Raw genomic sequence first — 23,595 nt, forward strand, 5'->3', positions numbered from 1 at the left:
GTCAACTATTGATTCCTTTTTTCTTGCAACTTTTCCATAAGTACAGGGAATTCTTCAATTACATGGTCAAAGGATTTACAGTACTTACATGTTGTTTTAGGGTTCTGACAATCTCTCGCAAAATGACCTGCATGGCCGTAGTTATAGCAAATGATCTGTCCATGTCCTCAACCAAATCCATCACCTCGACCTCTTCTTTGGTAGCCTCCTCGACCACCACATTTTCCACTTCCTTCATGTCCATGTTCTTTTGCTGGAATTCTATAAGCGTCAGTATTATGCTCCGTCATTAGTTCATAAGCTTGACAATTATTCTCATCATGCCCTACTGATTTATAGAATTTGCTATATAGGTTCGTTGGAGTTTGCATATATTTTTGTAACATGTAATAATATTATGAGAGATGTTGGCCTTTGGTCTTACATATATCGCACCATAGGCTGGATCTTTCATTTAAGGGATTTTGTGCCCCACTAGCCATGTAATTCCTAAATATAGGACAATGGTATTTAGAATGGCCCTCCGATATACACTTCGTACACCATACGTCTTCTCTGACTTCTTTGCTTTTCTTGATATCTTGTATCTGCAGGGTTAGGTTTGCCAACTGACTCTAAATTTGCTTCATACCTGCATGAGTATCTCTTATAGGTGAAGCTTCCAACTTCATCGCAATCTCTAGAGCTTCAGCTTGACTTGTTATCTTTTTTTGCGTCAATGGTAATCTTATATGTAGTAACAACGCATCTATAAACAATTCTTGATCTTGTTGCTGAGCTATGTCGAATCTGACTTGATCCAACAATACCTTAAATCTCTGATCAACTTCCCAAATAGGCTCAATAGGTTTATGTTTATTTTCTTTCAACTCAGTGATACACTGCGACTCAGACTTTGGCTTCTTAAATGCTATGATCAACACGACTTTAATATCTGCAAATGTTCTGATCTGATTACTTGAATACTTCATATACCATTTCAATGGTCTATCTCAGAATTTCGTAATGAGCTACAATTTATTTATATTTTCATCATTGATCTGCTTCGCGGTCCATACAGTGTCACATAACCAAAACTTTTATGGATCTTCCGATCTAGTTCCTTTGAAAACAGGCAGCTTAATATCATCATCCATATTTCTTCTTAGAGGGGAAGGGGGATGAATAAGGGGAGGGGGATGGGGAGAAGGGGGAGAAGGGAGAGGGGGAGGGGGAGAGCTAAAAACACCCTGTCTATTACTAGATTATGACTTCTGCAAATTCTCAGGCTGAGAAGGTGAATACTGCGAAGTTGCCTAGGGTTTATCAGGGTGGCTATCTTCTCTTTCTCTTTCAGACTCACTAAAAAGAGGACTATACTTAGTCTCTACAAAGGTCTTTGGGTGTTTTTCCATAAGATCTATTTCTGGTATCAATTCTATATCTCTTTCCACTTTGCGTTACTGTGATCTCTACCTCATATTTATTCTCTTTTATTCCGAACATAAGTAAAATAACAATCTAACTACATCAGTAAAACTCCCTTTTCACACAGAAGCATCTTAATCCAAAGTTTCAAAGACTTTAAATACTTACCTCGCAGTCCTCTAAAGAATCATCACTTCGCTTCATTGTAGGACACAGTCGAGTCTACTGCAAAATCAGTAATAAATCCTCCCAAGATGTTTTCAATCTAGAAATCAACAACCCTTGAAATCCAATCGTCAGTACTCTTGAGTCATTGTATTAGTTTAGGAGTCCACACCAAAGGTTCTCCACTTTTAGAATAGTTATTTATTTCAGTCAACCTGGATATCCACTCGTATAGTTCGACATGAAATGATGCAAATAAAATTTCGTATTGATATGTGAAAATATACTTTTGTAACCAAGCTTTAGACGTCATACGAGGGTTTCTGTTCTCTTGATCTGCAAATTCTCGCTCTTTATTTCTAGCCAATCTTGAATTTCCTTGTTTGAAGGATGCCACATCCACATATCCCTCAAACATATCATGGTCCCAGCAAAAGAACCATTTGTTGGTTATGATTTGGGATAACCTAGTTTCAATCTATATTGTGCACCAACAAAAGCCTCAATCACTATCCTTTTCAGCAATGACCTGCAAGCAGATCACAGTCTCAACCGAAGTGACTATGGGAGAATGAAATACTAGGTTTCTTCAACCTTGAAGGATGAATTAATGTGGTGTTTTATATTATCTTTTATTCTTAACGTTCATAAATCACTTCGCCGTGTTCATTTAATCACTTAAATATACCATATCAAGCCCTAAATCATCACTGTACTGAAATAAAGTGCAACTGTAATAAATTTCTACGCTACAACAAATAGTAAGCAAATATACACATGAAGACAGCAAATTACCATGGTTCACCCCAATGTGGGGCTACGTCCACAAGAACTGTTTCTAATATATGATTCTTTATACAACAAATAGTTCTTGACCTAGACGCTAAGCTACAGGTCATCTGCGCACTCAGCTACAGACTTAGGCCTCTACGCACTCAGTTGCAGAACCTCACCTTCCTTCCAAAAACAATAGATCACAAAAGTTCAACCATAAAACAGATCTACATCAATTCGATCTCCCTTTATTCTTATTATTAGACCCTATATATGCTATTACATCAAGGGTACATAATTACAATACCATGGATTACCTAAAACAAGTAGACAAAACCATTGATCCTTTACATTATCACATGCTTTTACAAAAATGAGGGGCTTCAACCCACTCTGACACCCTTATAACACGCGGTATATTCCAACTACTTCACTGCACGGTCCACTTTGCACTCTGCTGGACACTCCACTATGCACTCCGCTCCACAAGATGCAAAGTCTTTGCCAAAAATTAGGCTAAGTTGGGTTGCACCCAATAGTAGCTCCTGATGAAAGTCAGTAAGGTTTCATTTTGTCGAATCCATTTCCTTAAGGTGATCTAGTTGGTTGAGTCACATCATAGTAGCCCTCAGCTCATGTTTACCTTGATAGGGCAGTGAAAGTGGGTACATATGGGAGGGGTGGTTACAGATTGGTATCATAGCATGGTTCAATTGTTGGACTGGATGGGTGAAATGTGTGTTTCATACATCCATGTTATTTTTCTATATGGTTGTTAGGCATGCATTGTCATGGTTATGGTTTTCATGCATGAGGTCATGGTATGCAGTTGGTATTGTCATGCATGATGCCGGTATATTGATGTGGTTATGATTATACATGTATCATGCCAATTTGGACTGATTTTGCATACAATATAGCCTCCCCTAAACTTCATTGAGGTTTGTTGGTTATGTTTATATTTGGTTATCTAACATGGTATGGTTAGAGCAAGAAGAAGATAAAAGATGAATAAAAAAATGGTGGATTATAGTTCACAAGACTCCCCTTATTGTTGGAAGAATCACCGCACCTTTATGGAATCCGTAATTTCCACTCTGGGGATCCTAGTTACTGGTTTGGAACATTTACCAACACCTGCGGGTTTTGGTGTAATGGAAAACCTCTTCACTTATAGATTAGATGAGTAACCAAGAGATGAGTACTCTCTGCACATAGAAAACACATTGAGAAGTTTGAAGGTAGAAATCAGAAGTTGTAAGGCAGACAATGATAGAATAATTTAGTCACAAGAGAGTCTTTCCAAGGCGCATGAGAAACATGTAGAGGTCAATGTAGTTATCCTTTAGAGTTTTTCAAACTTGCAGAGACACAGACAACTACGGATCAGTTATGGATAGGAGGACATGACTAATGGAGCATATGGTAGTAGGTCTCATGGTGTGCATAGATCAGATAGGGATGACATGGTCATAGATGGCATGTTCTTGGATACACCTGATAGGAGAGGCAGTGGAAATGGGTTTTATTCTAGTTCTAGTTTAGATAGGTATCATGGTAATCATCATTATCATCCTTACATAAAGAGTGACAGGGGATATTTTCTAGGCAAGTTCAAGAATTCTAAGCCACTTGCATTTGATGGAGAGTTGAAGAAACCTGAAGATGCAAAGTCATGGTTTCTTGGGATGAAGAAATTCTTTGAGTTGCATTATTACACAAAGAACATGAAGGGCAGGATAGCTATTTTAAGTCTCAAAAGGAAAGTGGAAATTTGGTGGGAAGATGTGAAACATGTCAGAGACATCAAAACAAAGGATTTGAGTTGGCATGAATTCAAGAGAATTTTCAGGAAGAAGTACTTGTCAGAGAGCTACTACGACAATAAAGCCAAGGAGCTCTGTGAGCCTAGATTTCTGGAAGAAGTCATTGGAAAATTGAAGAACTGTTATGAGCAAGTTCGGAAAGGGAATGACAATGCTAAAGGTAAATTGACACTGAAGAGAACAAGACCTCTAGTTTGGAGGTTTGGTTGTTTGCAGGTTCTTTAAAGGGTTACAGGCTTGTAGGTTTGTAGATTTGTAGGTTTAACATGTTACAAGTATAGTTACAGATTATAGGTTATAGGCTAGTGCAGTTGTCTACAAGTACTAAGGATAGAGTTCATAATTAGGTAAGAGCTTGTGCATTTGAGTTGAATGGTATGCCTACATCAGCGCATCTTAATGTGCTTCTAGTGGGTTCATACAATATGCTTCTCGAAATGGATTATTTGTATCTTCACGGGACTAAGGCGGATTGTTATGAAAGGGATATTGAGTGCTTGGATGACAATGGAGAACAAAGAATCTTATAGGATAAGAAGAAGGCTACATCATTTAGAATGGTTATAGTTATGCAAGAAAAGTGCAGTCGCAGGAAAGGGTGTGTGTTGTTTGTAGTCCTTATTTCCAGTGATAAAGGTAAGGATGTTGAGGATGTAGAAGTCTTGAAGAGATATTCGGTCTTACACCAGTTTCAGGATGTATTCCAAGAAAATATTTCAGAGTTGTCACTTCAGAAGGAAGTTGAATTTTCTATTGAGTTGGTATTAGGGGCAACACCAACATCAAAGGAACTTTACAAGATGAGCATGCCAGAGCTAGTGGAACTGAAGTTTCAATTGAAGGAAATGCTTGACGAAGGATACATTAGGCAAAGTGTGTTTCCTTGGGGTGCACCAGTGTTTTTTGTGAAGAATAAGGATGGTACTCTTAGGTTGTGTATTGATTATAGGAAGTTGAACAGGGTAACGATTAAGAACATTTATATGTTGTTGAGGATTGATGATTTGTTTGATTAGTTTAAGGGAGTAGTAGTTGATTCGAATTTAAAAAAGAACACAACAAATTTCAGATATAACCATAAATACAAAGATGAAGCAGAAATAATACTTTAATATAAAATAATGAAATATGCTTACAAACAGTATGGAAATGGAACTAGCTCGGCGATGGTAGCTTATCTATGAGAAGAGATGTGGTGGCTACATGCCTCTGAACTGTGTTACGATGAGGCTCAATGGAATTTTTATTATTGAATAATAAGATTAAACCCTAAACAACCAAAACCCTAACCCGAGGAGATGTAACACCAAGAGTTTATGGGCCCTGTTGGGGTTATTTGGATAACCAACTTCCCAAGGTCGTGACTTGGTCATATTATCTCTTTTTGACGTGCATGATACCCCATTGGAAAGATTTCTTCGAGGAATACGATGGAAAAGATGTTTTTTTAGAAAATCACTGGTGGTAGATTGCCAAAAAAATGTCGTTTAGGGACTCAAAATGGCTCTGGGAGTTAGGACCCGAAAAACTGCTAAAAATAGTAAATTGTGCTACAATTGAGGAAACTAAAAAACTGAAAGAGATAGTTGTGGGGGTCCAAATGGGATAGGCGGGTGGCCACCAACATCCACCTGGATCATTCCTCCCCCATTAGGAAGTAATGGTACCCGTTGCGTTGAGTTCCTCCATGAGATGGGGAAACTTTTGTTAAACTTGGTCCCTGGTGTGTTGTTCTGCAATCTCTTATGTGTCCAATAATGGTGTGAAGCATTGTCAAGGGTGGTCCACATTGAACACTCGATGCAAGCCAAGAATTGGGGGGATGTTGTGCTCTAAAGCATTGTTTCCCATCGCCTTGGTAATGGTGTAAGGACCATATCAGAGTGGTCTGAGCTTCTGATGGGCTCTTGTAAGGCGTTCTTTCTGCAAATGCAACCAAACTTTGTTGCCCACCTGAAACTTGTGTGGCACCCAATGCTGATAATGTTTCTTCTTGTACTTGTCATTTTTCACAAGGGAGCAGTGATATATCAGCTTGTTGGATAGAGGTTCTCCGAGAGTCAAATCAAACGAATGCTTGACTTGACAGTGTAACGGTACCCTTGTCGATGAGGAGAAGATGTCCCTGTATCCTTTCATGATTGTATCCACCTTCTTCTGCTGCGTGGAGGAACCCTTCCTGGTGGCCATGGATGTGGCTATGATATTCCCCTTACTTTGAGAGTGAACCAGAAAGAAAATAAATTTCCTAGTCTAGGAGATGATCTTACTGCCTTTCTTAGCAGAGATCAAACAAGTGGCAGTAGGTGGGGTTACCTCTGGTATCCTGTATAATTTATTACACAAAGAAATAATAATAGTGTGAGGCCTTGAATCATACACAACATGTCGCTTCCACAAGTATGGTTGGCCTAATAATACATCACAAATATTAAGACGTGCAACATCACACGATGCCTCATCTGTGAAGGGCTTGATGCTCTAGGGAAGGCGGCACTGTTGGTGGACTCGGAGATCTCATCCTTGGTTAAGCCACTTGATGTTGTACAGTTGCAAGTGTGGTATGGATGGTAGTCCCAGCCACTTCATGACCTTTGCTAAATGAGGTTCTTTTGGCTCCCATTGTCAACAATGAATTGTAGTGGCGAACCCTTCACCCACATTTGTGAGTGGAAAATATGCTCCCCCTCCTCTGGATCTTCGGGTTCATTCTCTTGGATCTTAAAGGTGGAAACAATGGTGCTAGGTTCCACATCAATGATCCTCTTCCCATTTTCATTCCTCTTGTCAAGTTTTGACTCAGGGTTGGAACATGCATTTGATTTTGAAGTCTTCAACTCGGCCACCAGCGACTACTTGGTCTGACACTCACTTGTGTTGTGATTGGGGCTCTTAAGGAACTCACATCACTTTCCTGTGTCTTTCTTTGACTTCGTGGTGTTGTTATTTTCTTGTGGCTTCGATGGGTTGTCTTGGGTCATGCCGTCTTGGATTTGTCCTTGGTTCTGTGATTTGGGGAAGCCTTTCCCTTGCTTCGGATTCGCGGATCCAAAGTCTCGCTTCTTCTGTTTAAACTTCTGCTTGATCTTGAAAGCGTATTGGTACGTCGTTCTAAGCGAGGATATGTCCAGGTGCTCCATCTCATCTTGGATGTACCTTTGTAGGAAATTGCAATACTTGAGTACTAAATGTTTCTCATAATCCTTGATGCCCAAATTCGTGTGCAGGGTATTGAAAACATTGGTAAGCTCTGACACATCTTGGTCCCTTCCTTGTCACAGCGTGGTCCACTTTATGCATTTTTCCTCGTAGCTCCCGACATGGTAGTATTGCTCCTTGATGGAATCCTCAAATGAATTCCAAGTGGGAGCGACTGAAAATAGTGATTTCATACTTTCATCCTTCTGCTCGTAATAGGTTTCCCACCAGTCCTTGATGTGGGTGGCTACTTTGAGAAGAGCGAAAGTAATCTTTTCTCAGCTGGAAAAATCATGAACAGAAAAATACCCTTCTAGCAGGATTTAACCATTTATCTACAACATCTGCATCTATCTGACCCTCGAATATGGGAATTTCAAAGTTAACTTGTACCTTAAAGGGTGTTGCGTTTCCAAAGTATGTATTAGACGTGTCGCCCTTGGGTAGTCGCTGAAGGATCTGGGCAAATTTGTCCATCATCACATTCCTTTGTTGCTCGAGGGATTCTTTGAGCAAGATTTTGATAGGATCCCCTACCCCCTCATCTTTCTTTTCATCCACCATGGGAGGCCGTTGAGATTTGCAAGGTAGATTTTGCAAAGGTTTGATCAATTCAATCTCTAACTTTTTATATCCTACCTTGATGGGGACATGCAAAGAAGAATATAGAAAGAGAAGACCACTCTGATACCACTAATCTAAATTTAAACAGGAATGCAACAAATTACAGATATAACCATAAATACATAGATGAAGTAGAAATAACAATTCCTTTGATTAATATCAAATAATGAAATATGCTTACAAACAATATGGAAACGGGACTAGCTGAGCGATGGTAGCTTATCTCTAAGAAGAGATGTGGTGGCTACATGCCTCTGAACTAAGGCTCAAGGGCCTTTTTATTATTGAACAATAATAGAAAACCCTAAACAACCAAAACCCTAACCCAAGGAGATGTAACACAAAGAGCTTATGGGCCCCATTGGGGTTAGTTGGACAACCAACTTCCCGGGGTCATGACTTGGTCATATTATCTCTGTTTGACGTGCATGATACCCCGTTGGAAATATCTCTCCAAGGAATACGATAGAAAAGATGATTTTTTTAGAAAATCACTGGCAGTAGATTCCCAAAAAAATGTCATTTAGGGATTCAAAACGGCTCCAGAAGTTTAGGACCCAAAAAATGCTAAAAATAGTAAATTGTGCTACAATTAAGGAAACTGAAAAACTGAAAGAGATAGTTGTGGGGGTCCAAGTGGGATAGACAAGTGGCCACCAACATCCACCTGGATCGGCAGTGTTCTCGAAGATTGATGTGAGATTAGGTTATCATTGGGTATGCATCAAATAATGGGATGTCTATAAGACTACTTTTCAGATTAGGTATGGGCATTATGAGTTTGTTGTGGTTCCTTCTCATTTGAATAATGCTCCAGCTAATTTCATGTGTTTGATGAATAGTGTGTTGTGTCCTTATTTGGAAAAGTTTGTGATTGTATTCATTGATTATATATTGATATATTCTAAGAATGAGGAAGATCATGTCAAACACTTAGCAGTGATATTGATATTTCTAAGAGAACATCAGTTGTATGCCAAGCTTTGTAAATGTAGTTTCTTTCAGAAAAAGGTACATTACTTGGGACATGTTGTTTCCAAGAAAGGAATAGTAGAGGATCCGAAAACGATCATAGCTATCATGGAATGGTAAACCCCTAGGAATGTGGATGAGGTCAGATCATTCATGGGTTTAGCAGGTTACTACAAGAGGCTCATCAAGAACTTATCACAGATTGCATATCGTATCACATATTTGCACCGAAAGGGAAAGAAATTTTAATGGACAGAGAAATGTACAGCAAGTTTCAAGTAGTTGAAGAAGTTGTTAATAAATGCTCCAATTCTCAAGATTGTAAATATGTGCAAAGAGTTTATGGTATGTAAATATTTTTGCAAGAGAAGACTTGGTGAATTCCTAATGCAAGAGGGACAAGTGGTATGATGCAATTCAAGGAAACTAAATGAGCACGAGTAGCACTATGTGACACATGATCTTGAGTTGGCAGCAATCATTCATGCATTGAATATGTGGAGGCACTATCTTCTTGGCAGGAGTTTCATTATGATGAGTGAGCATAGTGGGTTGAGGTACTTGTTTGACCAACCTAATCTGAATTTCAGACAAGCTAGATGGTTTGGTTTGCCACATTCAATGAGTTTGAATTCGAGATCAGGTAGATTAAGGGTAAAGAGAATAGGGTTGCAAATGCTCTTAGTAGAAGAGTGTAGGTAAATCACATAGCAGTTATGAGTTCATATGGTACAGATCTACATGATCGAATCTTATAGGCATGAAAACAAGATGACATGTATGGGGAGCTTAAGCACATGTTACAATAGCAAGGTACAAGTGAACAGGATGTGGTTTATCATCTCATGAGACATGGTTTGGTTATATTTAGGGACATGATTTATGTGTTAGACAACGGTGAGCTCAAGAAGCTTAAATTGAGGGAATTTCATGTTATGACATATTCAGGTCACCCAATCTATCAAAAAACATTAAGAGTGGTGAAGAAGTTCTACTATTGGCTGAAATTGAAGAAGGAAGTGGCAGAGTTTGTGGCTAGATGTTTGGATTGTCAACAAGTAAAGGTAGAGTGTAAGAATTTAGGTGGGTTATTACAACTGATTCTGATTCTAGAGTGGAAATGGGAGGTCATTTCTATGGATTTCATTACAGGTTTATCAAGGACATCTAGATAGAATGATTCCATCATGGTTGTGGTTGAAAGGTTGACTAAGTTATCTCACTTCATAATGGTTAAGTATACATATTCAGCTAGTGAGGTAACACAGATATTCATTAGGGAGATAGTGAGGTTGCATGATGTTCCTAGGAAAATTGTATCCAACAAAGATGCTAATTTCAGTTCCAAGTTTTGGAAGGAGTTATTTGCAGGTTTGGGTACAGAGTTGGCCTTCAGTAAAACTCAAACAGATGGACAAACTATTGGAAATAATACTGAGAGGGGGCGGGGGGGTGAATCAGTATTATCAAATTCTTTTCAATTTATACAAAGATTTGATCATTAATCTGTGTGTCAGAATCATATAACAGTAAGCAGGAACAAAAAAGTAGACCAGACAGTCACACAAAAGAACACAAGATATAAGGTGGAAACCCAATGTGGGTGAAAACCACCTGCTGCAATATGTCTTTGTCTTCTTTCAATTAGAAACTTCTTTTTACAATGATTATGTACTGGTGCAGTCTTATACCAACACGCAAGCTTCAACCTGCAAAAGGCTACAACCTTCTCTCGTTCTCCAGACTCTTCTGGAAGGGAGCTACAACCCCCTTTGCTCTTGTACTAGCTGAGGTACTAATACATAGGTGCTGACCTACAAAAGACTTCTCTTCTCTTCCCAGGACCACGTTTCATAAATTTTCAAACTGGATCCATGAATATCAATCAAACATCAAATAGATCTGCAATCAACCAACTTCATTGTACAAATACTGAATCAATAACTTCTCAGAACACAGTACCAGTAACCAGACACCAAGTCATAACCCTGAACACTGCAGAGATAGACAAAAGTAGCTAAAACATATTTCAAGGAAAAAGTCCCCAACTTCACCAATAGAAACCTGTGTACGTCTGCAGTATTCCCTTCTTTACCCTGCGGGTATCCGCACCTCCTCTGTGTCGAACCTGCGGTATCCGCACCTGTGCTCTGCCAGAGCTGCGGGTATCGCACCTCCTCTGTGTCGAACCTGCGGGTATCTGCACCTGCGCTCTACCGGAACTACAGGTATCCGCACCTCCTCTGTGTCGAACTTTCGAGTATCCGCACCTGTGGTGTGTTGAGCCTACGGGTATAGAAATTTATCAGACTTCAATTATACCCAGATTACCAGATTTACAGATTTGATCATGCACCAAAGAGATCTCGACCCATCAGTAGATCCATCTTGTAATGCTCAGGTTTCTCCTTGATTTAGGTCCAGCTATAATTGACCAACCGATCACCAGTATTTCAGATCTTGCTCCTCTCAAGATATTCAACACATTAGTTGCCTAGCCAAATGATCTCCTTTCCTTTTTATAGTCTAGGCCTTACTCAAACCATGGTCCAAAACCATAGAGATCCAATACTAGGGACCCAAAACCTAGGTTCAATACTTTAGATGCAAAACCACGAACCAAAACCATAGGATCAAAAATGTCGGGCTAAATACCATGGACCAACCATAAGATTTCCCACGTGCGTGCTTTTCTCTGCATGAAAGTGTGTGTACTTTACGTCCGCACTTTTTGGTCGGAGAACCTGCGTACATGTCCGCAGCTTTTGTTTGGCGCACCTGCATATGTCCGCGGCTTTTATGAACAGGAACCTGTGGGTATCTTATTTTTCTACTATTTTGAGAGCCTGAACTTGTGATCTGCACTTTGAGTGAGTTGCCATCAAGGAAAACACTTATGTCATCGAGCCAAACCTGTGTCATAATGCCAACAATCTCCCCCTTTGGACTTGATGGCAACCCAAAGTCACTCAAAGTCTTTTCTCCCCCTTTGACATCAAGGGCAAAGGGTTATGCTCCCCCTGAGTACACACTGAAATCTCTGCTCTGTTGTGCTGTCCAAGCTCCCCCTGACATATAGGCAAGATCTACAAGAAGATGTTATACAAAAGAAATATGAATTTATACATCATAACTGACCTTCCTATCACCAAAGACTCATACATACAACTCCCAACCAAGTGGGGATACATGATAGAATAAGTATATTACATTATCCATCCCAGGCATAGTGGGGCAACCAAGATAGGCCGTTACATGACCTTGACAAAAGAAATATAGAGACAAAATATCAGCAACATATGTCAATCATTATTCAAATTAGTATCCATGTTCTCCTTCTGCACTTGCTTCTCCTAATAATGCCAAAAATGCATTATTAGAAGAATATATGCTCCCCCTGAACCTATGCCAGATGGTCTCTGACAGACCCATATCAGACTCTTCTCATCCTTGCTTTTCTTTAAGTCGACTGCACCCACATAAACCAGCGTATGTATGCATATACCCCATATGAAACTCATGTACATCCAACAATCTCTGAAACAGACAAGATTCAACAGCAGGATGATGCATCAACTACCCCCAGCTTTTGTCTGAGGTATTCAAAGGTCTCCTTGGGCAGTGATTTGGTGAGAATATCAGCAACTTGTTCCTTAGAGGGAACATACTCCAATTTGACCTTTTGTTCAAGCACTTGTTCTCAGAGAAAGTGATACTTGATCAATATGTGCTTAGTCTTTGAATGCATGACAGGATTCTTTCAAATACTGATTGCACTTGTATTGTCACAGAAGATGGAGATAGGTGGAGTACAAGTGATTTGAAGATCTTGCAATGTTTGCATCATCCAAAGGAGTTATGTGCAGCAAGATGCAGCAGCTACATATTCTACCTCAGCTGTAGATAATGCAATAGAGCTTTGTTTCTTGTTGAACCAAGATACTAATCTAGGACCCATGAAGAATGCACCACCACCAGTGCTTTTCCTGTCATCTACGCTTCCTGCCCAATCCGCATCAGTGTATGCATGAAGTGTGAGATCTATACCTCTAGGATACCATAAACCATAGTTTTGAGTTCCTTGAAGATACTTGAAGATTCTCTTAACTGCCTGTAGATGAGTTTCCTTTGGATTTGCCTGAAACCTTCCAACTATTCCCACTGCATGCATAATGTCTGGTCGGGTACCTATTAGATAGAGCAGACTACCTATCATGGATCTATAGGTTGGTTGATGTACAGCTGTCGATTCATCATTTGCGCTGAGGCTGCATCCTGTCACCATAGGGGTACATACTAGTTTTGAATCCTCCATCCCATATTTCTTCAAGATTTGCTTGAGATATTTAGTCTGTGATAGAAAAATGCCATCTTTTTTTTGTTGGACATGTAAACCAAGAAAATATGTGAGCCCACCAAGCATGGACATTTCAAACTCTTTTTGCATTACCAAGGAAAAATTTTGACTCATGTCTTCTTCGTTGCTACCAAAGATGATATCATCAACATACACAACCAGTATTAGCAACTTATCATTGTCAATTTTTATATATAGATTGCTATAAATTGATCCTTTTATAAAACCTTGTTGATGGAGGTACTTATCCAACCGATAATCCCTCACCCTTGGAGCCTATTTAAGGCCATAGAGAGCCTTTTTGAGTCTGCAAACAAGTTTTGGATCATTTCCAAGAATAAACCCATCTGGTTGTTCAATATATACTTCTTCATTTAAGTCTCCATTCAGAAAGGCAGATTTTACGTCCATCTGAAATACCTTGAACTTTTGAAAGCTAGAGAGAGCAAGGAACATTCTTATGGCCTAAAGTCTGGCAAGTGGAGCAAAAGTTTCTTCAAAGTCTATTCCTTATTGTTGCGCATATCCTTTACAAACAAGTCTTACCTTGTTTCTAACCACCTCTCCATTTTCATTCAGCTTATTTTTGAAAATCCATTTTGTCCCTATGACATTCTTATCTTTTGGTCTAGGAACCAAGTCCTAGGTGTTATTCTTTTCAATCTGCTCGAGTTCTTCTTCCATGGCCTTGACCCAGCATTCATCTTTGCAAGACTCTCTTACATTCTGCGGTTCAGTGGAGGAGAGCAATGCAATGCAAGATAGCTTGAAGCTTCTAAAATGGTTCTTCTTGTTTGTACACTTGCCTCTTTCTGCCCCAAAATTTGAGATTCTGGATGATTCTTCTGAATGTATCTAGATGGAGTCTTTTCTTCTATCCTTATCTATTCTTCTGGTGCCTCATGGGTTTCTTCTTCGTCATGAATTTGATTTGATGTTGACGGATAGTCTTCGCCCTCTTCGAGATCTTCAGATTTTAGCTGCCTAGGAGTGTTTCCTTCTTCATCAACCACTACATCAATACTTTCAATAATTTTACCAAGTCTTTTATTGTAACGTTTGTAAGCTTTGTTATGGGTAGAGTAGCCAAGTAAAATGCCTTCATCTGCTCTAGGTTCAAACTTGCCAAGATTTTCATCAGTCCTTTTAATGTAGCATTTGCTTCCAAAAAGTTTGAAGTATTTTACCGTGGGAGTCTTACCATACCAAAGTTCATGAGGAGTTTGAGTGCTGTTTACCCGGACGTTTGTCTTGTTGAGAATAGTAACAGCAGCAAATGCGGCTTCACCCCAGAAAGTTGTGGGAGTTCCAGACTCATCAAGCATAACAAGAGCCATTTGTTTAATTGTTCTGTTCATCCTTTCCACTAATCCATTTTGCCGAGGAGTCCTTGCAGCAGAAAATTCCCTTCTTATTCCATGTACTTCACAAAAATCGAAAAATTCATCTGAGGTAAATTCCCCTCCTCGATCAGATCTAAGGCATTTGATTCTATGATCTGATTCGTTTTCAACCAAGGCTTTGAATGACTTGAAATTTTCGAAATCTTCATCTTTATACTTCATGAGTCCTATCCAACACATCCTTGAAAAGTCGTCAATGAACAATATGAAATACTCTTCTCCTCGAGGTGACCTCTTCCTAGTTGAACCACATATATCGGTGTGAACAAGTTCAAGTGTCCTGCTAGCTGATCCTTCCTTCTCAGGAAATTAGTTCTGGTTTGCTTACCAAATTGACATGACTTGCATATTGTATTGTCTGGAATTCTGATGTCAGGAAGTTCACGAACTGCCTGATATTTTCATGCTTTCCTTATCTGAGAGAAGCTAAGATGCCCCAGTCTTCTGAGCCATAGCCAGTGTTTATCATTCTTGATTAAATAGAATTGTTGTTGTTCTCCCTTGAGTACATATAGGTTATTTGGAGTTCTTATGCCTCTGATCACTGTCTTTCCCGTATCAAGCTCACGAACAATACATCCATTTGATTGAAATATTACCTCAGTTCCTTGATCACACATCTGATTGACACTCAATAGATTATGCTTTAAGCCATCAACATACATAACATTACCAGCCTTGACCTTTTCTTTCAAATGAATAGAGCCTTTACCTTTTATGAATGCAGGGGTGTCATTTCCAAATGAGACCTTCTTTTCCTTTTCTAAGGCACTATATGACTGAAGTTTTTCTTTATTACCTGTCATATGTTTTGAGCATCCACTGTCGATGTACCATTGGTTTTCCTGTCCTTCCGCATATAAGGCTATCCCACATCTTTCTGGTTGAGTTTCTTTCCTTTTCCATGTTTTGGAACTTAATGAGGCTTGCTCCTTCTGAGTTGTTTGCCGAAACCTGCTTCTACATTCAGAATCTTCATGACCGAAGTTGTTACAGATAGAACATTCTATTTCATTTTCAAGAGCAAAGAAATTATTATAGGTTCTTTTCATGATTCTTGTCATACTCCTTTGTTTTTGAGCTTCCCTAGTCATGATGGTCTTGTAGGCAACACATTGAGCAGCTTTATGACCAAATTTATGACAAGATAAACATTAGCCATTGAAGAAATTCCTGCAATTATCAAATCTACCAACCATATGATTGTTGTTTCCATCCATTCTTGATCCAAATTGAGAATGATTTACCTGTGGTTAGTTGAGGCTTATGTTCATCCTTGACGTAGATTGCCCCCGATTTACTTGATAATATTTTATCATTCTTGAAGCAAATTGTCCCTGATTTACCTGGTCATATGCATTATGCTTTTGTTGTCGATTATCAACTTGTTCACTTCTCCTTGCTGCATCAAGATAAATTTTGGAGGTGGATGGCTTCTGCGCTTGCTTTTGAGCTTGAGATGCTTCTTCGGAATATCTAAGACCAGTCTTGATTAGAGGAGAACGTTGCACTTTGATAATCTCATCTAGAGTTTCAGATCCTTTAGCAAATATGAGATTAAGGGCTTTTTCTTTCTCAATTTCTTTTCTGAGTCCCACAATTTCACATTCTAACTCTTCATTGTGTTTATCCTTTTCAGCAAGTTGGAATGTTAGAGTATCTATAATCATATTCTTTTCCTCTAAACAAACTTTAAGTTTAGAAATTTCTTCATAAAGACCTTCTTCATTTATAACATCCAAGAAATCATCATCTTCAAAAGCCATCAAAAGTCTATCATCATTACCTTGTTCATCCCCATCACTATTTGACAATCCATCACTGTCTTCATGCGTGTAATAACTCTTCTTATTTACATTTTGTTTTATGTTCCATCTAACAGGTTCCTTACCTTTGTCTAGTTTATCTTTATGAGGAAATTTTGCAGCATAATGACCAACTCTTCCACAAGCAAAGCATTTGAAAGGCAGCTTACCTCTGAATCTTCCAATTCCCCATTGAAGGTTCTTGACAAAATTTGATTCTTCCTCTTCTTCTGATATAAGTCCTAACTCATAGTAATCTCCTTTTCCAGAAGCCTTGAATGTAGCTTCTCTCTTGTCTGATGGTCCTCCTTTTCTCATTTCGTAAGCAGTTAGAATTTCGTGCAGCTGTGACATGGTAAGGCTCTGTAGATTCTGCTTTTCTTCTATGGCAGAAACTTTTGAATCAAACTTAGGAGACAAAGATCTTAGAACCTTTTCAACCAAAACAACTTCTTTTATTTCTTCACCCAAGTTTTTCATACAATTTACAATCTCATCTATACATAGGGAATAGCTAGCCACACTTTCATCATTATGCATTCTGAGACTTTCATATTGAATTCTAAGAGTTTGTAATTTTGCTCGTTTTACCTGTTCATCTCCTTCATAGCTCAGAACGATCTTGTCCCATATTTCTTTTGCGCTTTTGAGCTGCATAACCTTGATGAATTCTGATTGAGATAGACTTCCTAATAGAGTATTGACAGCTTTTGCATTTGTTTCATACTGCTTCTTACCAGCTGCATCTGTAGGAGTTGCTGATGGAAATGTGTATCATGTTTCCACAATATCCCAAACTTTTGTACCAAGAGATTGAAGATAGGTAGTGATTCTTACCTTCCAATAGACAAAGTTGCTCCCATCAAAAATCAGTGGCCTGACATATGCTTCCTTTTCGTAGTTGCTCATGATGACAGATCTTCCTTCAAGCGATCAAGCTTTTCCTGAAGGACTTGCTCTGGTACCAATTGTTGGAAATAATACTGAGAGGGGGGGGTGAATCAGTATTATCAAATTCTTTTCAATTTATACAAAGATTTGCAGATCTGACTAATGAAACTTGTGTATACCTCCCAGACTTATAATTTAATTTATTCTTCAGATGTTGATCATTAATCTGTGTGTCAGAATCATATAACAGTAAGCAGGAATAGAAAAGTAGACCAGACAGTCACACAAAAGAACACAAGATATAAGGTGGAAACCCAATGTGGGTGAGAACCACCTGCTGCAATATGTCTCTATCTTCTTTCAATTAGAAATATCTTTTTACAATGATTCTGTACTGGTGCAGTCTTATACCAGCACGCAGGCTTCAACCTGCAGAAGGCTACAACCTTCTCTCGTTCTCCAGACTCTTTTGGAAGGGAGCTACAACACCCTTTGCTCTTGTACTAGTTGAGGTACTAGTACGTAGGTGCTGACCTACAGAAGACTTCTCTTCTCTTCCCGGGACGACGTTTCATAAATTATCAAACTGGATCCATGAATATCAATCAAACATCAAATAGATCTGCAATCAACCAACTTCCTTGTACAAATACTAAATCAATAACATCTCAGAACACAGTACTAGTAACCAGACACCAAGTCAGAACCTTGAACACTGCAGAGATAGACAAAAGCAGCTAAAACATATTTCAAGGAAAAAGTCCGCAACTTCACCAATAGAAACTTGCGTACATCCGCAGTATTCCCTTCTTTACCCTGTGGGTATCCGCACCTCCTCTCTGTCGAACCTGTGGTATCCACACCTGCGCTCTACCGAAGCTGCGGGTATCCGCACCTCCTCTGTGTCGAACCTGCGGGTATCCTCGCCTGTGCTCTGCCGGAACTGCGGGTATCCGCACCTCCTCTGTGTCAAACCTGCGGGTATCAACACCTGTGGTGTGTTGGGCCTGCGAGTATAGAAATTTATCAGAATTCAATTATACCCCAGATTATCAGATTTATAGATCTGATCATGCGCAAAAGAGATCTCGACCCATCAATAGATCCGTCTTGTAATGCTCAGGTTTCTCCTTGATTCAGGTCCAGCTATAACTCACCAACCGATCACCGGTATTTCAGATCTTTCTCCTCTCAAGATATTCAACACATTAGTTGCCCAACCAAATGATCTCCTTTCCTTTTTATAGTCTAGGCCTTATTCAAACCATGGTCCAAAACCATAGACATCCAATACTAGGGACCCAAAACCTAGGTTCAATACTTTAGATGCAAAACCACGGACCAAAACCATAGGATAAAAAATTTCGGACTAAATACCATGGACCAACCATAAGATTTCCCACGTGCGTGCTTTTCTCTGCATGAAAGTGCATGTACTTTACATCCACACTTTTTGGTCAGAGAACCTGCGTACATAATCCGCAGCTTTTGTTCGGCGCACCTACGTATGTCTACGACTTTTGTGAACAGGAAGTTGCAGGTATCTTATTTTCTACTATTTTGAGAGCCTGAACTTGTGATCTGCACTTTGAGTGAGTTTCCATCAAGGACAACACTTATGTCATCGAGCCAAACCTGTGTCATAATGCCAACACAAAAAATGAGGGTCAACAAGATTTTGGAGGACATGTTGAGAATGTAGGTTATGCTCCAGCAAAGGAGGTGGGAGGAGTATCTTCCATTAGTTAAGTTTTCTTACAATATTGGGTATTAGAAGTCACTAAAGATGATTCTATTTGAGGCAATTTACTGGCAGAGTTGTAATACTCCTATCAATTGGAGCAATCCAGTTAACAGGGTATTGATTGGACCAGATGTGTTGGTAGAGATGGAACATGAAATGTAGGTTATCAAGAAGAATCTAAAGGCAACACAAGATAGATACAAGAGTTATGCAGATCAACATGGGGTGTTTAAGGAGTTTTAGGTTGGGGAGCATGTGTACTTGTGCATTGTTGGGTGTGTGTTAGAATCTTTCAATGACTAGCCCCAGGTGAAAATTCGGGGGGTTAGAGGGGGGCATCCAGACTCCCATTGATGACATCGGGCATAGTAGGGGATTCACAAGGGGGCGGTTCCCCCCCTATTGGGGGTTTTTAGGAGGGCAGTAGCCCTCCTGCACAAGGTTTGGGGCAGCACCTCGGGAAAACATTTTTGGACCCTATATTAGTTGGGCAAACCTACCTATGGTTTTGTGCATGGATTTCACACATGGTTTTGGGCATGATGGTTTTCTTCCCATGGTATTTTGTAGATCTAGTCAAGGGAACTACGATTATGTTCTAATCCAAGGTTAATTAATTGGGGTTTATGGATGCTTCAGCATATATATGTGTGTGTGTGTGTGTGTGTGTGTGTGTGTGTATTGTAACATTGAAAGGAATATAATGAAAAATCAATCTATAAGTCCCGGTTTTGGGATCCAGGGGAAAATCTTTGTGTATATTTGTTTTATGTTTTATATTCTCACCATTGTTTATTTTTGTTAAATACATACATGGCGGAGGTAGAATATGAATGATAAACATTGAGTTTCATATATTATTGACATGATATACATTTATAGTACATTGGAGTGACTGTTTGATTCCATATTCCAAGGTCTCTTGGACTCTAGTGGATGTACAAATTCCACACCAACCCATAGAAGATTAGGTGTCCAACATTCCCCCCCCCCTTAATATGAAGCAGTATGTATGACTCCAAGAAGAGAGTTGTAATAAAAGATGTGCAAAAAAATGTATGGTAGCACTAGGCTGAATGTGCTCACTAAAATGTTGGTATAAGGGGGGTGGCTTAAGGATGACCACCAACACTGGAATGCTTAGTGCAGTTCCCAGAACTCTTCCAAATATGGCAAGAAGATGAGGTCTTCTGCTAGAGGAAGTGATCCTCATGTTTTGAAGAGGAAAGCCTTCAACCTTGAAAGGGAGGTCTCACCCCACATAAAAGGGAGAACCTCAACTTGAAAAGGGAGATCTCAACATGTGATGGTTTAAGGATGACCACCAACTCTGGAATGCTTAATGCAATTCCTGGAACTCTTCCAAAACTGACAAGAAGTTGAAGTCTTCTGCTAGAGGAAGTGTCCCCAATTCTTTGAAGAGGCATCACCAACTGAAGGCATGCTCAGGGGCATCTTTTTCTCTGGCTACAACTCTAAATCTGGTATGGCAAGTTATGGCTCAGGCTCACTTGATGTGGCTTTGAAACTTGTATATGACCATCACCTTCCCCCCTCTACGATACAAGGTGAGAAGATGGAAAAAAATCAACCACAACATTGCTCAATACTCTAGAACAAGTTCTAACATATCACTGAAATATCTTCTTGGTTGTTGAGGCCCATTTCCAAGAAGCGATCCATCCAAGGTGAATCTTTGTTCTTTCAGGCAGTTTGTTCTTGAAGCATTTGTTTGAAGAATGAATGGTATTCTGACAGTGCTCACATGGATGAATATCAAAACATTGATACTTCATATGGCCAACTCGGTCACAATGTTGTCATTTAACAATTTGTTTTTGTAGAGGAGGAGAAGCAGGTGAAGATGAACTGTCCTAAAGAAATCCAGCACCTTGAAATCGGAATGGCTTGGAGTAGTATGGAATGTGAAAGGACACCTCCTTATCATATCCAAGACCTGTTATGTGCTTGTTGTGGACAAGCTTTTCCCAATGTCTGATGATTTCTTGGGAAGTGTAGTCTGAATTTCTGCTTCTGCATGCAATTTTGCTGATTTATTGGCCATTGGATCTGAATCAACTTGTTGCTTATGGGAGATTGTTTCAATGTTTTGAATAGAAACAAGTTCAGAATGATGACTCCATTGTTGTAATTCTTCCTCCTGCAGATGTGATTCAAGCTACAGAAACTCTATCTTTTCATGTGCATTTTGCAGACAGGTTTGAATGTCGAAAAGAGAGGCTTTGCTGATTTTGACTGTGTTGTCAACAATGGACATGATTAGAGTTTTCAATAGCTCTAATATTATTTCAATCTTAGCCATTTTTTCTTAACAGGTGGCAAATAAAGATTGTGATCTTCAATTGTATCACTATATACCAAATTCTTCTCTACCAATTATGCACTATCATCTTCTACACACAATATGAAGCCTTGATGGTAGGCTTTGGAGCAAAATTAGGATTAACTTTTCTATAGAAGCAACTCAGAAGTAGAGAATCCATATATATATAATCAACCCATCAAAACAAGGAAACTGAGGGTTTTGATGCCATTATCTCTCTTGTGGGTCATCAATGCTTTGAGTCCTTAAGTTACAATATCACACCATTTTCCATTATATAAAGGGATGATAGGCATAACCCATTTTACTCCAACCATAATCATGGATATCCAACATCCTGCAGTTCAGGTAATAACATTAACAATGATGTGAAGCATGAGACAAGCTAACCTGGATATGAGGGAAAAAACAACAATTTGATATCACAGAGCCCCAACATCTAGCTCTGAACATGAGGTCGCATCCAAGACACTCGATGCTAGGACATTAAGGCATCTTGCCCAAGACATCCAAGACATTAGATTCTAGCCTCATGAAGCTCAGTCATCTTGAGAAAGATCTTCAATGGGGAAGATTCGTTGCTGATCAAGGTCACCCAGGTTTGAGTCCAGGTGTTGTTATTTTCGACATGGAATATTCATGGTGGCTAAAGGAACATCATGGCTTATTGTGTGAGCTGAGAGTAGCATTGCAGGCCCACATACTAGACAATGGTCTACATTTGTTGCTAGAAAACTGCCTGTGCCACTATGATGAAATATTCCAGTTGAAGAGCATTGCAGCCAAGACAGATGTGTTCCACCTGGTTTCAAGGATGTGGAAAACACTCGCAGAGTGGTATTTCATGTGGATGGGAGGATTTTGTCCCTAGGAACTTCTGAAGATCTTGGTTCCTCAGCTAGAGCCCTTGACAGAGCCATAGTTTGTGGGCATTTGTAACTTACAATAGTCTTCACAAGAAGTTGAAGAGGCTCTTCTACAAGGAATGGAGACTCTCCAACAATCTCTGTTAGAAACCATAATATCTAGATCTTTGACCTCACCTTCAAACGCTGGGAATTACATGGAATAAATGGCCATCGCCCTGGGAAAACTTGCCAACCTAAAGGGATTTGTGTGCCAGGCAGACAATTTATGGCAATAGACACTGCACCAACTTCACCGAATACTCACCATTTGCCAAGCTGCTAGATGATTTCTCTCCACTAGGGAATAATTTAATCAACTTCGAGAATTGATCTCCCTATGGTGTGCTTGCCCACGAGAGCAACACCTACTCGATGGAAGCTATTTCGCTGCAACGAAAATGACAACTTCATCTGTGAATTATTTCTCCATGTTATGATCTTCGACAACATTAGCATTAGACATTGGGAATTTCACTTTTCCCTTAAATTTGTTTACATATATAATTATGAAATTATTAGCTCCTTGCAACACCCAAAAATCTTATCAAGTAGGAGATTATTTTTCTAGAAGCCAGAAGCCACAAATGTTATGACATAGGATGATTAGTTATCTAGGTGTCAGGATCTCTGCTACTCATAAATGTGAATTGAATACAATCCCATGAAAGGCTGATGTATATCTAAATATGGGAACCATGCATTATATTGAATAGTAAACGTGATAATAGATCCCTCGAGTTTTGAATTTATTTGTATCAAATCAAGCATAAATCTATTATACTAGTTGCACGTTGGCTTTTTCTATGCCCATTCAGACTGGATCAATACAAATGTATCCTATGCCATCACATCTTCAAATATCAAGTTGATATGCAGGACGAGTAGCTGAATGTGAAAGAGTAGTCCAGTCGCAGCAAAATAAGTAACATTCCGTCTCGCACAACCCTTAATCATGCAATTTTCTTGTGCCTTAAACTACAACACTAGCCTACTGTGGATGAAAAACTGAATGTTATAGCCAGGAATATACCAGTGACACCACTACACAAAAAGGTTGTAACAGTTCCTTCAAGGGGTAGTAGAACCCACGTTTAGGGAGTCCACAAAACAAGTGTCTCAAATTATATCAGGGCCAGAATTCTCTGGTAGCTCTAATACCATGTTAAGCACATATATG

General features: G+C 39.3%; 1 pseudogene; it reads left to right on the forward strand.

The window, feature by feature from the left end:
* The first annotated feature begins 1,246 nt into the window (after window positions 1-1,246).
* LOC149218356 (transcription factor TGA2.1 pseudogene) lies at window positions 1,247-22,855 on the forward strand (annotated as a pseudogene).
* Window positions 22,856-23,595: the final 740 nt, after the last annotated feature.

Source organism: Pinus tabuliformis, chromosome Q, assembly GCF_031772625.1.
Source record: "Pinus tabuliformis cultivar Carrire ecotype Pingquan chromosome Q, CPIR1, whole genome shotgun sequence".
Taxonomy (NCBI): domain Eukaryota; kingdom Viridiplantae; phylum Streptophyta; class Pinopsida; order Pinales; family Pinaceae; genus Pinus; species Pinus tabuliformis.